The 13302-nt window shown below is 40.3% G+C and overlaps 1 protein-coding gene across 2 annotated transcripts in view; it reads left to right on the forward strand.

Annotated features, from left to right (window-relative positions):
* Window positions 1-879: 879 nt before the first annotated feature.
* The window catches only part of tnrc6c2 (trinucleotide repeat containing adaptor 6C2), a 48841-nt gene continuing 36418 nt past the window's right edge, over window positions 880-13302 (forward strand). For both annotated transcript variants that reach the window (XM_028418126.1, XM_028418135.1), the window contains exon 1: window positions 880-1660. The gene's annotated coding sequence lies outside the window, so the exon portion shown is untranslated. The remainder of the gene's footprint in view (window positions 1661-13302) is intronic.

Below are 13302 nucleotides of genomic sequence, written 5' to 3' on the forward strand. Positions count from 1 at the left end.
TAATTGCTTGAGGACTTTGAAGACTCCTATCTATGTGCTGTCGTGGGACAGGTCACATGACGTGTGGTATAATATTAACAGTATAGGCCTACCTTAGTGAGCAGTAAAGTGATGTGTATTTAAGTATGTTTAAATGTTCTGCTAATTTACTTCTACCATCAACTTCTAAACTACTATGGGTCTTATTTTGACGATGGGTGTTTGTGCACTTCACGTACAGTATGTAGATATTGTTAAGGATATTAACTCTTCTTTATGTTTTGGTTTTGTTTTGGTTTCCACTCACTGCCTTGTTAAACATAAGGTTATTTAGCTGCATCATTTATAAAGCTTTTCCACTGAAAATTCATCAAATCAATGAGAATGAATCAAAACAGTGAAGCTGCACCCTGAAACCACAACAGTTAGTTGAAAGGTGCTCAGCAATGAGGATGGAGACTTGAAAGTTTGTTGATTGTTTTTTAAGCATGTAGTACTGATTAGAGCATATTTAAGATGAAGTGGTTTTGCATTTATTTCACCACTGCTTAGAGCAAAAGGCCCAATTACAGAACATTAACAACGGACATGTTTTTCTTGCTATGCACAGCAAAATGCATTCAAAATTGCATCTTCACAACAGCGTCACGTTTGTTTCTGTTTCAAGCAATCGGTGTTTGCCACACGCGTCAGCAATTACCCTGGAAATATGAGCTGCCTGCATCCATCCTTTTTTTCCCCACCTCCGCCTGTTCAGCCTCTGTGGAGGTTTGTGGACTGGAGGAGGGCGGGCCAGAGGGCGGCGGGCGGAGCATGCGTCTGGTGTTTTGGTTGGTCGTGAGTGACGTATCCGGAGCCACTTCCTGGTCTGGCTGCTCGCTGGGAGGAGGAGAGGGAGACTGCGGTGTTGTTAGTTTGAACAAAATGGCTGCGAGACCACTGTCAACGAGAGCTCTCTGAACGTCTACCATGAGTGTCCGCTCCGCTGTCTGGATCAAAACAGAATGTATTTCCCCGGAGTCGTTACTCACTTTGCATTCGCGGTAGCCAGCCTGTCGCTAGTCGTCCAACCGGCGACCTAAACAAAAAAACAATTCTTTTGCACTTTAAACAAGTTGGCTGGCTGGCTGGCTGACGGCCGTCGGCTTGCTCCGCCAGAACTCATCGGCGATTTTTTTTAACGAAAGCTGCCTGATTTCTCTGGTTTGCAAAACCTCACATCGGTCGACGACTTACGACGCCAACCAGCTAACGTTAGCTTACATAATTTAGCTGCTTTTAAAAGTCATTTTATTTGTGTTCGCTTTTTTGTTTTGTTATTAGTGGTGCTTCGCCCCCTTCCCCGCCCCCATTTTTATCGTGACGTTTTAACAAACAGTTTTTTGGCATTTAATTTTTTTTTACAGCATTTTTATTTTTGCTCAAAGCATAAAATTACCGTTCTTGCTGTGTGTATATATTTGGCTGAGTAGCCGTTGTTTACCTCGGTAACTTGTCACCAAGCTGCTTCAGCAGCAGTCGGCTTATCGATACCAAGTCTGACTTTAATTGCGACTAAATCTCTGCTCCATCTCTTTACGGGTAACTTTTGAAAAGACATCTGAGAATGCTTTTCTGTGTATTTTTTTCTGCCATGCATCGACTCTTACCTGAAAGCTGCCAAAGCTGTGATTAAAGCAAGGTAAGTTATAACAGCTGCAATAAGTCTTTTTTTAATAGATTAATTGATGAATATAGTGTTGTTGGTCAGCATTTGAAAATCAATATGGGAACGTGATCACAAATGATATGTACATCGAAATAGATAAGGCCAAATATACACAGTTAGTGAAACAGAGCCGCATCTTTAAAACGTCTCTTTACATTTGTCTTATTTGTAAAGCTTTGATTCCTATAGATTGATGTAGATCTTTAGGAATACAACAGAAATGCTTATTTGATCAGTGGTGTTCTCCCATGTGCTGCTTTCCAATAGTCAGCATGAGGCAAACGACTAATTACAGTATGTTTATTTTTTTAAGGAGCTTGAAAATGTTGGGAACTTTTGTGTTATATCATAGCTCTTTCATGATTGGCTGAATTGACTGGAACACACTGTACATGTGAGTGTGTAATGTGGGGGTTTCTTGAATTGAGTGAATTGCCTTGGCTTCTTCACATTTTCTGTAGCTATTTGAAGGTAATGATGCATTCATTTTATGTTCATAGGTTGATTGGTGACAGTTTAGACTAATGGCAGCATACCTGTGTATTTTTGCTTGTTTTGTGCCTGCTCCATGTAGTTACTGTTCAAGGCATAGTCCTAGATTTAATCCCAGTTTTCTCTGCTCTTTAGTCTGCAGTTCACCCTGTAGCTGTATCATATCGCTTATCTTGTACACTATTGTACATTCCACTACACTAATTCCAAGTACATTATTAAACATAGCCATCCTGTCTCTCTCCCTCTCTCCCTCCACCCCCCCTCCGGCTCAATGAGAAAGCCCGGGATTCTGATTGAACTGTCGCCTTCCATTGCATCCCCCTTCCTGCATCCTGTCCCCAGGCACTGGAGTATAGCTTTTAATATCTCCTCCGCATGTCTTAATTGAAGTACATAATTTCCTGTTCAATTTCAAAACCCTTTCCCCCCCACTCTGACATCTCTGTCACCACTGTCTTATCGCTATCGTCACAGACCACTGAGGTGATGAAATGAAAAATGTGCACGACCAGCAGTGGCACACATTGGTAGTTGAATGGAAAGCATTTATTTGTGTGTGTATGGAGAATACAGATGTGCATTGATTCTTCATACTCATCATACTCATTTATGTGTATGTCTGTGCTGTGTCTTGGAATGTGGCATTGCAAATGTAAGTTTGTCTCAGCTGGTAACTACACACATGGAGCGCCTCTCAAGCTCTAAAACCTGACAGTTGGTTAATACCCTGCAGTTGTTAATAAGGTCTTGAGCTGACTCCTAGGTGCCCAGCTGACAAACACAAACATATATCTGTGCTCTTGGGGTCAGGAGGGTCCCTTCTTCCATACGTGTGTACATCTATCTGAGAAGTTAGCCAATATGCTGTAAGGAGTAGGAACTGGAACCACAGCAAGTGGCTTATCTGGACTGTAAGGGACGAAAACAAGCTTTAAATTTACTAAAATGTTCAGTTTAATAAGTCGTATAACATGATGTTCATTAAAGTTTTAATGGATGCATAAATCTTAATTATAGACTATCAGTATTATCAGCTGCACAAAACCTTCAATCTCAGTATTCGTAATTTTCCCTCCAATGCAGTATAACCCAAATTCAGAAATTTTGTGGCTTACAGTGGCCTAGGCTCAATCAATTATATTACTACTTTTGCCATTTTGGCAGCACGCTAACAGGAAACCCATAACCCATTTTGGCTCCGGATCTAACTAGGCTTTAGGCAGTTGGCATCCAGACATTGTTTTGATTAGGGTGAATGTAACAAAGCCATGAGGACAAACCCTGGCAGTAACTCCATCTACAGGCCCTTATCACTGAAGGAGAAGGATCATTTATTTACAAGGAAACCCAAGGCTTGCTTCCCCTTGTCTGACCCTTAACAGACAAAATGTGAATACTAGTGCAGTCCTCAGGTTGCTATCATTAGCCTAATTTCCACTACAGGATTGTATGTAACTAAAACAGACCTGTTTATCCTATATCACTGCATTCCCATTACACTTTAGCTTTTTCTAGTTTGATTGCTGTATGTATACTTGCTGTATAGTAGTTAGTCCATTTGGCCACAAAAAAGGCCATTTTAAATAAAGAAAAAGTTCTAGCTGTCTCTCTTCAGATATTCTGTGTTGGTAAATCCCTTTGAGGTCTTATGTGTGGCTTGTGTTGTGTATCTCTTTTCTCCGTCATTGACCTTAGCCCAAGCCTGACCGTGGTAGTCACTGAGCCTGTGATTATGAGGCTTTTCAAACAACTGGCACAGTCCTGATAGATAACGCGCTTAACATCGCCGCAGGGTGCTGCACCAGTAGGGGAGAGTTGACAGTAGAATCAGCTGGATTCAGTGGGAGACTGCCAAAACCCATTACCCTCTTCCTCTGCTCTATGTATTGCTATTTTGAAGTCAGGGGGGAGGCAGGATACATTTGCCAGGCACTTGTGTTTTGTTATGGCCATTGGAATAAATGAGGAGTATCTTGGATGGCTGCTTGTAGTAGAAATAGTTGTTGTATCCTTGCATGGATGACACCCAGAAAAAAGCATTTGACAGTTGTTTTTTTTTTTATTTCACTAGTAGTGATGTACCAGGTTGGTCAAATCTTGTACTATGCTGATTGAAGAAAGAAAAATGGTATACGATTAAATACATAACATATTGGAGAAGGTTTTAAATTACAGTTGAAGATTTGTATATTGGGCCAATATTAGATACCTGTATAGCCAGTAGTTTCATATACAAGGTCAAGGGGGGAGTTCAGTCTGTGTAACCCCCTCCTCTTTGTCCAACTTGTGTGCCAATGGAGGGGGCAGGGGCTTAGGGGGCCCACCAGGGGTAAGCCATGCTGTGATGAGGCAGGGGGATGGGGGAAGCAAGGCTGAACCCAGCAAGCTGCTGCCTGTGAGTCTTGGCAGGGGTCCAAGGGAATGTTCAATGTGCTAAGAATTGGTGGGGGCCTCCGTACCTCCCTCTGCTGCATGACGGCTAATTGGAGAGATGTGGAGAAGGAGATGAGAATCACATGGAAACTGACAGCAGGACTTCGAACTTACAATGTTCCCTTTTTCCTTCTGCAAATCAACATAAGACAGTCTTACTTATTATGTAACAGTACTTAGGCCCTGCAGCACTTTCAAAGCTCTCTGTTAAGGCTATGTAAATAGCACTGGTATGCACTGCCTGCTCCTACTCTGGGGCCATAGCTTAAGCTGGTAAGCTCCAGTCAATTGTTTATTGTGTGGACTTATCACTGTAATATAAACTTCAGTACAGTTGATAAAGTTCAAGTGTTTACTTTTCCTGTGTACTTTAATTGTTAGAATACCTTTTAAGCTAAATAAACATAAATGCTATGAATCAACAGAAGATTTGTGCTGATGAAAACAAAACTGTGTTTAATTCACCTTTCATTAAGAAGAATCAGATTGTGCAAGCTGTTAGCCATGCTGCATCTGCTTCATAATTTTTTTGTCACTAAACTAGCTGCTTGTATTAAGTTATTTGGAGCATGGATCTCAGAATGGACAACTTTTCTCATTAGTTAATTTAACAAATAAAACTAGCCAATTTTTACTAACAAGATACAAAGAATATTTTCTTTCCATGTAAATGTAAATGTTTTCTGTTTCTAAATATTAGACAGGTTTGACTGTTTTTTTTTTTTTGCTTAAGTTAATTAAATGTATGTGGATATAATATTGTTTACCATACCCTGCATAGTTTTAACCCTTTTGCACCACCCTCAATAGTTGACAAACGCCTGTCAAAGGCATACCCAAATTAAACTACAAGCTGTTTGTGAGCCCTTAGGAGTATGTGCAAAAGCTTGGTCTCATTGTGAAGGTAACACTCTGAAATTTTTATTTTAGCTGTGTGATTTACTGCAATTGCAAATGGTTAACAGTGAGAGAAGTCTAAACACAGAGAAATAAAAAGATTTTGTAGCTCGCCTAAATTTTTTTTGTAAAAAAAGGCTGCTTGACAACTGGAGCATGGTGATGTTGATTAGATGACAATATAGTGACACAGGCTGAAGTCTTACCTATTCCCAGTTAAAAGTAGATAGTAATTGGACAAGAAATGACCATTTGGGACAGGTTTTTCTGTAGGTATTCCCAGGCGCTCTCCAAAAAGTGCCATTTGGAGTCTCCAAATGGACACTTTGGCACCAAAGTGCATAACTCTGGAATGCTTCAACATACAGACATCAATGAGAGCTCTAATGAAAGGTGCCACTTAGAGGAACCTCATTCCATATTCAGATTCACTATTAGTATGATTGAAATAATGTTAGTGAAGCAAAAACCCATTGAATGCTCATTATTCTACTGAAACTGAAATTGTGCATCAAAAGAAAAGACTCAGAACAAGAGATATGGTCAAAAACAACACCTTTATCTAAACAAATACCCAAACTACTTACAGCAAACTGTTTACATGTTTACAATTCCACAGGTTTCACAGCCACATGTTGTTCTCAGTATGCCACTGTTACAGTCACGGGCTGCTACAAAGCACAGCTAGAAAGCTTGATGGGTGTCTTACTGTCACCAGAGATGTAGACTGGCTTGTGATGTTGTACACTGGGAGTAGGTGGCTGCTCTGGCTCTGGTGCTTGGCTCCCACTCTGTATCTGAATCAGTTTGCCTAAAATGCAAAAAATAAGGTTTTCATTCACAGAACAACTGTATCTGCATTCATTGTTCACCTCACAAATCAATAGTAAAAGTGCACACCACACAGGTAAACAAAATAGAACAGTGTTTGCCTAAAATGCAAAAAATATATATAAAACAAAATAACTATAGACATATGTATGTCTGTATGTATATATCAGATATTCATTCACAGAACAACTGTATCTGTATTCATTGTTCACCTCACACATCAGTCCTCCACAACTACTTGTAGAGGAATAGTAAAAGCGCACACCTCCCCCATACACGTGTAAACAAAACAAAGGACACAACACTGTATTCACTAATTCTTCGAAATGTCTACATTCTGTTTATAAAACTGCAACATGTATAAAAGTTACACTTACTTGTCAAGGACTATATCTCCTCCTTCAATGAACATATCTTCTTCCACCGAGTCAACACATAACACATAACTTTCTGCGTCCGACACGTCCTCGTCAGAAAAGTTGCTTTTCCTTATTGTAAACTCATCGATAACTTCTTCAATGGTGTAATTCTTCTTTTCTGTGTGTTTCGTCATCTCTCTGGTCGCTAGAAACACCAAAATATGTAGCTATACGCTCACTCTCACTGTTACGCACGTACGCACGGACAGCCGGCATCCATTGTTCATGTTTACGCTTAGGTGTGTAGCCCACCCTCCTTCCACAACCCCTTCATGTGGGACATCCCCGTGACGGAAATCTTATTGGCTATACGTCCATTGCATCAGATTCAGCGTCAAATATAATGGGCTGAAAATACAAGCGTAAGAGTGGGGGGAGGTGCTTCGCTCCATATAGTCGCTCATTGGATTCTTTTGGCTAGGGACAGGCCCTCGATCCTTTTGTATGGTCAAACGAGCTGTCAATCAATAGAGTAGGGAAGTGGCTTTCCAACGAGGTGTAGGTTGTCAACAAAGAGCACAAAATGGCTGCGCCCAGACGGAGATATTGCAGTGAAACATGAACCGTCCCGTCCTCGGGCCGCGTGTATACAAAAGGTTAAGCCAAGTTGATTAACAGATTAATCCCTGATTTAAAGCAATAACATTCTTTTACGAATTTAGTATTTGCTAACGTATATTTTTACCTCGCAGTTGAATAAATTGTGCAAGGGTATGTCACAGATGTGGCTGATGACCATTTAGGTGTCTCTTACCTGTTAGCCAGTCAGCATCAGCTACCTTCTGTGACTATTGCATAAATGATACGTAAATGTATATATGTATATATGTAAATGTATACGTAAATGTAATAGATTTATATAAATAAGCACAAAGCATTCAGCTTTTCAGCTTCACCTTGAACTCACCAATCTTAAGCTGTGGTGAAGGCAAGGAGCAGGCCTGCTTGGTCTAGTGCATTGTGCTGTTTTTCTATTTAATGAGCTGCCACTGTGTTAAAGTTTCATAACTTGGCAGAGGCAGCAGCCAAGACACTGAGAGCTAATTTTCTGGAGACAAACCTCAAAGCTGTTATTTTTAGCTCAGCTCAGACACTCTTACTATGTGTGTGTTTTTTTTAGTTTTTCTCCATCTTGCAGCCCCCAGTGATGTATGCTCTCCACCCACCTGTTCACATCAATGAAGTATACTTCTGCTGCAATTGATTGAAAAGGTCCAATCTAGCAACAGTCAAATTTTGATATTTCGACCTGCTGTAAAACTTGTGTGTACAGAATGCTTTCACACTAAGCGGCCTCTAAGACTAGGGACAAGGGATAGAAAAAAAACACTCCAACATTGTTATTACTGCTTATCAACGTTGGAATTTACAGCCTTGTTTTTCCCAAACCATGTGGGTAGAGTAAACACAAATGCACACACACCTTTGTCTGAAGTGGTTCAGGTCTGTTGTAGCTTCAAAGGTACTGTATTAAGGAATTATTCCCCAGGTAAAGGCAACCCAAAATGTTCCATGTTACAAAGCTCAACAGTCGTGTGGCTTCTGTAATGCCACAGGAATGGGTGGCTGGCTGAATGGTAATGGTGGTTGAGAGTAGATTTACCACATTGCATGGTCACAGCCTGACCATATTCTTATTTTTGCTGTGAGAGGGAAGCCCTTTCCTCTTCCTACTCCTTCGAGAGTGTTGTGTCTGCAGCTGGCCTGACAGCTATTGAGAACACACGAAGCTCCATGTTTTTATTGCTGTTTTTTTCCTGTTGTAGTTCTCACTTTTTCCTCCTTTGTCTAGCTTAGTTTTCAAGGTAGCACAGCTCATTTTATTCAGCTTTTATTTTCATTTCTATCACCCTTGCTTATTTTTTTTCTCCATCACTCCTTTTTTTCCCTCTCTGCATCTCTAGACACTAGCGATCAAGGTGCATGGGTATTCCTCCCCCTCAACCCCCATCTTCCCAGCTTCCTGTCTCTTGTCTGCCAGTGCTTCATGCAGTTCTGTTCCCAGCTACTGCATTTCTCCTGTGAGGATTCTTTCTGTATTTTCCCTCTTCCAGCCTAGTCTTTTCCCTTTCTCTCTGTGCCCTGTCTGGTTCTCCTGCGGCTGTCGTTCTTAATTGGTATTGCTCTGCGTCTGCTTTCATCCACCGCCTGCACCCTCCTTCCTCCTCCTACCTCCCTCTCCTTTGCATCCCTTGTGGAAGAAGACAGGCATCAGACAGACTGCTTCCCTGTGTGTGTGTGTTCAGATATTTTAATGCTGATTTTTTTTTTTTTTAGTATTTGTGAGTTTCTAGCCTCTTCATTCCTCTACAGTGTGTTCCTGTTGTCATGTCTCCTTCTCTGAAGCATAGCCATATATCCCTAAGTAAGGAACTGTTCTGTTTAAGATAGGGAGGAGGGTATGATACCTTACACTTTTTCAGTGGATACACGTTGCTGGTATATTTTCTTTTCAGCTCTTAAGTAAAGCCACTGTGTAGATTTAGGAGTTAGGTCAGATTCACAAAATTGGGAAAATGCATTGTATTTCCTGTAGAATGGGTTCATTAGGGTGAATAGAATTGTGATATATTTGGTTCAAGATGCCTATTTGACACCATTTGTATGAAGGAGATTAGTGAGTATATGTATTTATTTGGGTTTATTCTTGGTACTAATCAAAACTGTACCCAAAGAAACATCTGGCCCATTGGCAGTGATTGCCGTAAAGCATATTATGACATTATTCGATTATTATTCCTTTGGTTAAAAGAGATGCTTGAATGACATTCATGTCTAGATCACCGATATTAAAACAGGATATCACTGTCAGTGAGGGTACACCTCATGCTGGACAACATCACAGAGACAAACCAGGGTCACTGCTGAGGAATTGCTTGTGTCAGCACTATGCTGAGGGAGAGGCAGACAGACAGGGAGAGGCAGGTAAAGTTATATGTGGGGGCATAAGAGGTCATAAAGGAAGCTAACTTTGGCATTGACTACCAAAGACAACTGTCCAATCTCATATTTCACATATAGCATTTTTACCAGACTGCAAGGCTGGTTTCTAACTTTCACATAAGCAACAATAAAAATACCAGCTCTGTGTTGTTGTAATGGTGCAGCCTTGACCTAATTTCCCCAACAGCACCCATCACCTGAACTGCATAAATACATGCATACAGTTTATTTTTTGGGTGGCTTGTTTCTAAAGTGGATGTTTGTGACATCTGAGTGTTGTGTGTATGTTGATATTATGGATGGAGGGAGACTTAAATGGCTCAAATGTGAAAGAGAATGAATGTGAATTAAGCCTCAGCACATACAGTATATTCCCTGCACTTCATGTACTTATCTACACATATTGAACTCCTAATTATTACCTGAGGGCAGCCTTCCTATATCTGCTGAGAGCACAATGACACACACACTCAGTGTGAAAAACAGTGTGTGTGTGTGTGTGTGTGTGTGTGAATATAAACGAGAGAGAGAGAGAGCAATGAAGGAGTATCAGAGAATAAGGGAGTGAATGTCCAAATAGAGTAACAGTAAAGTATAATTTAGGGCATAATCAGCCATCCTGTACTGTTGCAATCCCCACTGTTTTGGCAGTTTTTACAAGGGTTTATTTGTCTAAAACCCAATTGACAACAGTGTCCATGCTCTTTCCTCTCTGGCCATCTGTTAGTATCTCTAACCCTGATCTAATTTCTTTTCCTTCTTGCCATAAGAGATATTACTGCACCATCAGACTGATTCTTGGAGGCTTCTCCAGTTTTCTTTGATTGACAGCTCCCTGCTGCTGCTAGTGGGCAGCATAGTGGGAGGCGGGCTTCCCATTGATCATCTATTATAAGTGTTGTGATTCATTCATATATTCAGATTTGGATTCATATCCAGGCCCAGTAAAGGCAGGTTTTGTGTTTTATGTACTTGCCAGGGACAGTGCACATTAATCATCATTAAAGCTTCAGCTGATGTCATGATATTCTTTATTAATCTGTCAGTAGATTAATAAAGCTTTGGTCTTTAATGATGAAGGTCTTGAGAACCAAGATGTCATTCGTTAGTTGAGATGCTCAACTGACAAGTGTTGTACTCTTTGTATGCATGTGCGGTTTTCAGGGAGCAAACATATTGTAATCTTAAGTTTTTCAGTATTGCAGAGTTCAGCTATTGTGTGTATGCATGCTGGCCAGCAAATGGGAATAGGCCATTGCTTTAGATTAACATAGAGGTGATGGATTTATATGTGAACATTTTAGATTGTAGTACCATTGATTTGATATAAAATAGTGTTGTATTAGTGATTATTGTCTATTGCACTTAGTCAAGACTAACACACACAGAATCCCTGTGCCCAGGTTAGGGTTGGGCGATATTGCCAAAAAAATTAATCACGATTAATTGTGGCATTTAGCCGATAACGATTAATTTGAAGATTAATTGATGACAATTGCACTTACATGTTTTTGACTCTAAATCACCAAATTGTTCTAAAATGATACTGCCAAATCATCAGTCAAGTTAACTACTTCATTCTAACGGGTTAAGCTGGTAAGTAGTGATTAGGCACAAACCAGCCATGTTTGAAATATGTATTGATAACAGATGCACAATGCACAAACTGTTTCAAAATAATAATGAAGCAAACATTTAAAGTAACTTTGTCCTTCAAATGTTCTTATCTTATCTTAAGTCACAAAGCAGTGCATATCAACATTAAAATTAAACAGGACAAATAAGTTCAGAAAAGTCACATCAGTGATTATTAAAATTAAAAAAAAAAATCTGTCTGTGCAAATGAACCTGTGACTGGAATATGTCCCACACTAGTGCATGTTTTCACTCATACTGTAGAGCAGCAGCAGAAAAAACATTACAAACAAACCGGACAATTCCACATTTAAATGTATGTGTGTGCAAATCAACCTGCCTTACGTTCTTCCAGTGCTTAGTTTGGTCGTAAGGAGCACAATGGCTAAAGTAGGGCTGGGCGATATGGCAAAAATTTTATATCACAATTCTTTAATGATAAAATCACGATCTCGATTTTATCACGATTTGTTTTTACATTGACACTAATTTGCATGTTTCCGTGTAAATGACTTAAGGTAGCCTTAAGGTAGTCACTTCTCAAAAACTGTCAGTAGATTTTAAAGGCAAACAACAACTCTGATAACGTGCACTCAGTATTAGTTTTCAATAAACATGAACATTTAAATAACAATTACAGAACAAAATAAAGTTTTATTTCAAATAGGTTAAAAAGAAGACTAATGTAGTTCTGTAAAGTATTATTCAACAGTCATTTAAACAGACTGAAGTGTGCCTCCTAAGGCTAAACAATAAATACAGTATTGAGACTTAAGTAACTCTTAAAGTTCAATGTGATTTAGACCAAATGATCAAACTTTAATGGGAATCATATCTAAGGACAAACGGAGCTGTTGCTGTCACCTCTGTCCACCGTTTACTAGAGTCCTCATATGGAGCCTCTTTATCAAATGCCTACGTTATTGTTTTGGTGACGTCATTAGCTGTTGCCTCTGTCTGCATCTGATGTACACACGCGGCCCTCCCACTGCACACACACACACACACAGGTGTAGAAGAGCTGCTGACGGCACAACAGCAGCGAACCTGAATATAACGAGCTGGTAATGTTCAGAGAGGTGGGCGCGTACGCGCTCGTACCATTATAATACATTCGTATACACGCGGCCCTTCCACTGCGACACACGTCGCGCACACACAGACACCGGCAGAAACAGCACCGAACATAAAGGTGGAGTTCGTTTTAGGGACCAGTTCCTCTGTTCTCTTTTCGTTTTCAGCAGTAGCTTCCTAACAGCTTCCTAACAACCTCTGTTACGAACGTGCTGCTCCGCATCATTTAAGTGAATACCACTACCTTCCACCATTATTGTTATTGTGGGCTCATGTGTGCGCTTGAGGGTGATGGTGAGAGTACGTCTCGCAACTAATCGCCGTAATCGATAAGTGGCAAATATTAATCGGTGACAGTTTTTCTGACGATTAATTGCACACAATACGATTTTGCACAAGCCTAGCCCAGGTCATGCCTCTAATAGTTTCCAGGAGTTGTCACTGAAGCTGAGGAAATGGGGCTAAAATGAAGTGCTTAGTTTCCTCTGCTTGGGCGAGCCATATATATAGTTTGACTCACATCCACTGGAAACAGATCTTTGTAAAAAGTGTCTTGTGTGTTGTTCCGTCAGTCAGTTGGTCTTTAAGTTGTCTTTTTTTCAGTCTGCCTTTATTGCTGTCCTTCTTCCCCTCTTGTCATTTCTCTCCTTTTTTCATTTCTCCTTTTCTTTTTATAGCTATCTAGTTACCCCTTTCCTATTGTCTCCTTTTTGTGTTTCTGATCACAAAGGAAGCTGCTCCTCTGATGTGCCTACCATGATTTGTGTGTGAAGTGATGCTTGTGGATGGAAAGGTTTTTCCAGTGCGCGTTGGCTCTAACTTACACTTTCAGAGTGAAAGTTAATATGTAGTGTGTGTGCTTATGAAAAGTACTGTACATTTGTGCAC

Source organism: Parambassis ranga, chromosome 1 (genome assembly GCF_900634625.1).
Source record: "Parambassis ranga chromosome 1, fParRan2.1, whole genome shotgun sequence".
Classification (NCBI taxonomy): Eukaryota; Metazoa; Chordata; class Actinopteri; family Ambassidae; genus Parambassis; species Parambassis ranga.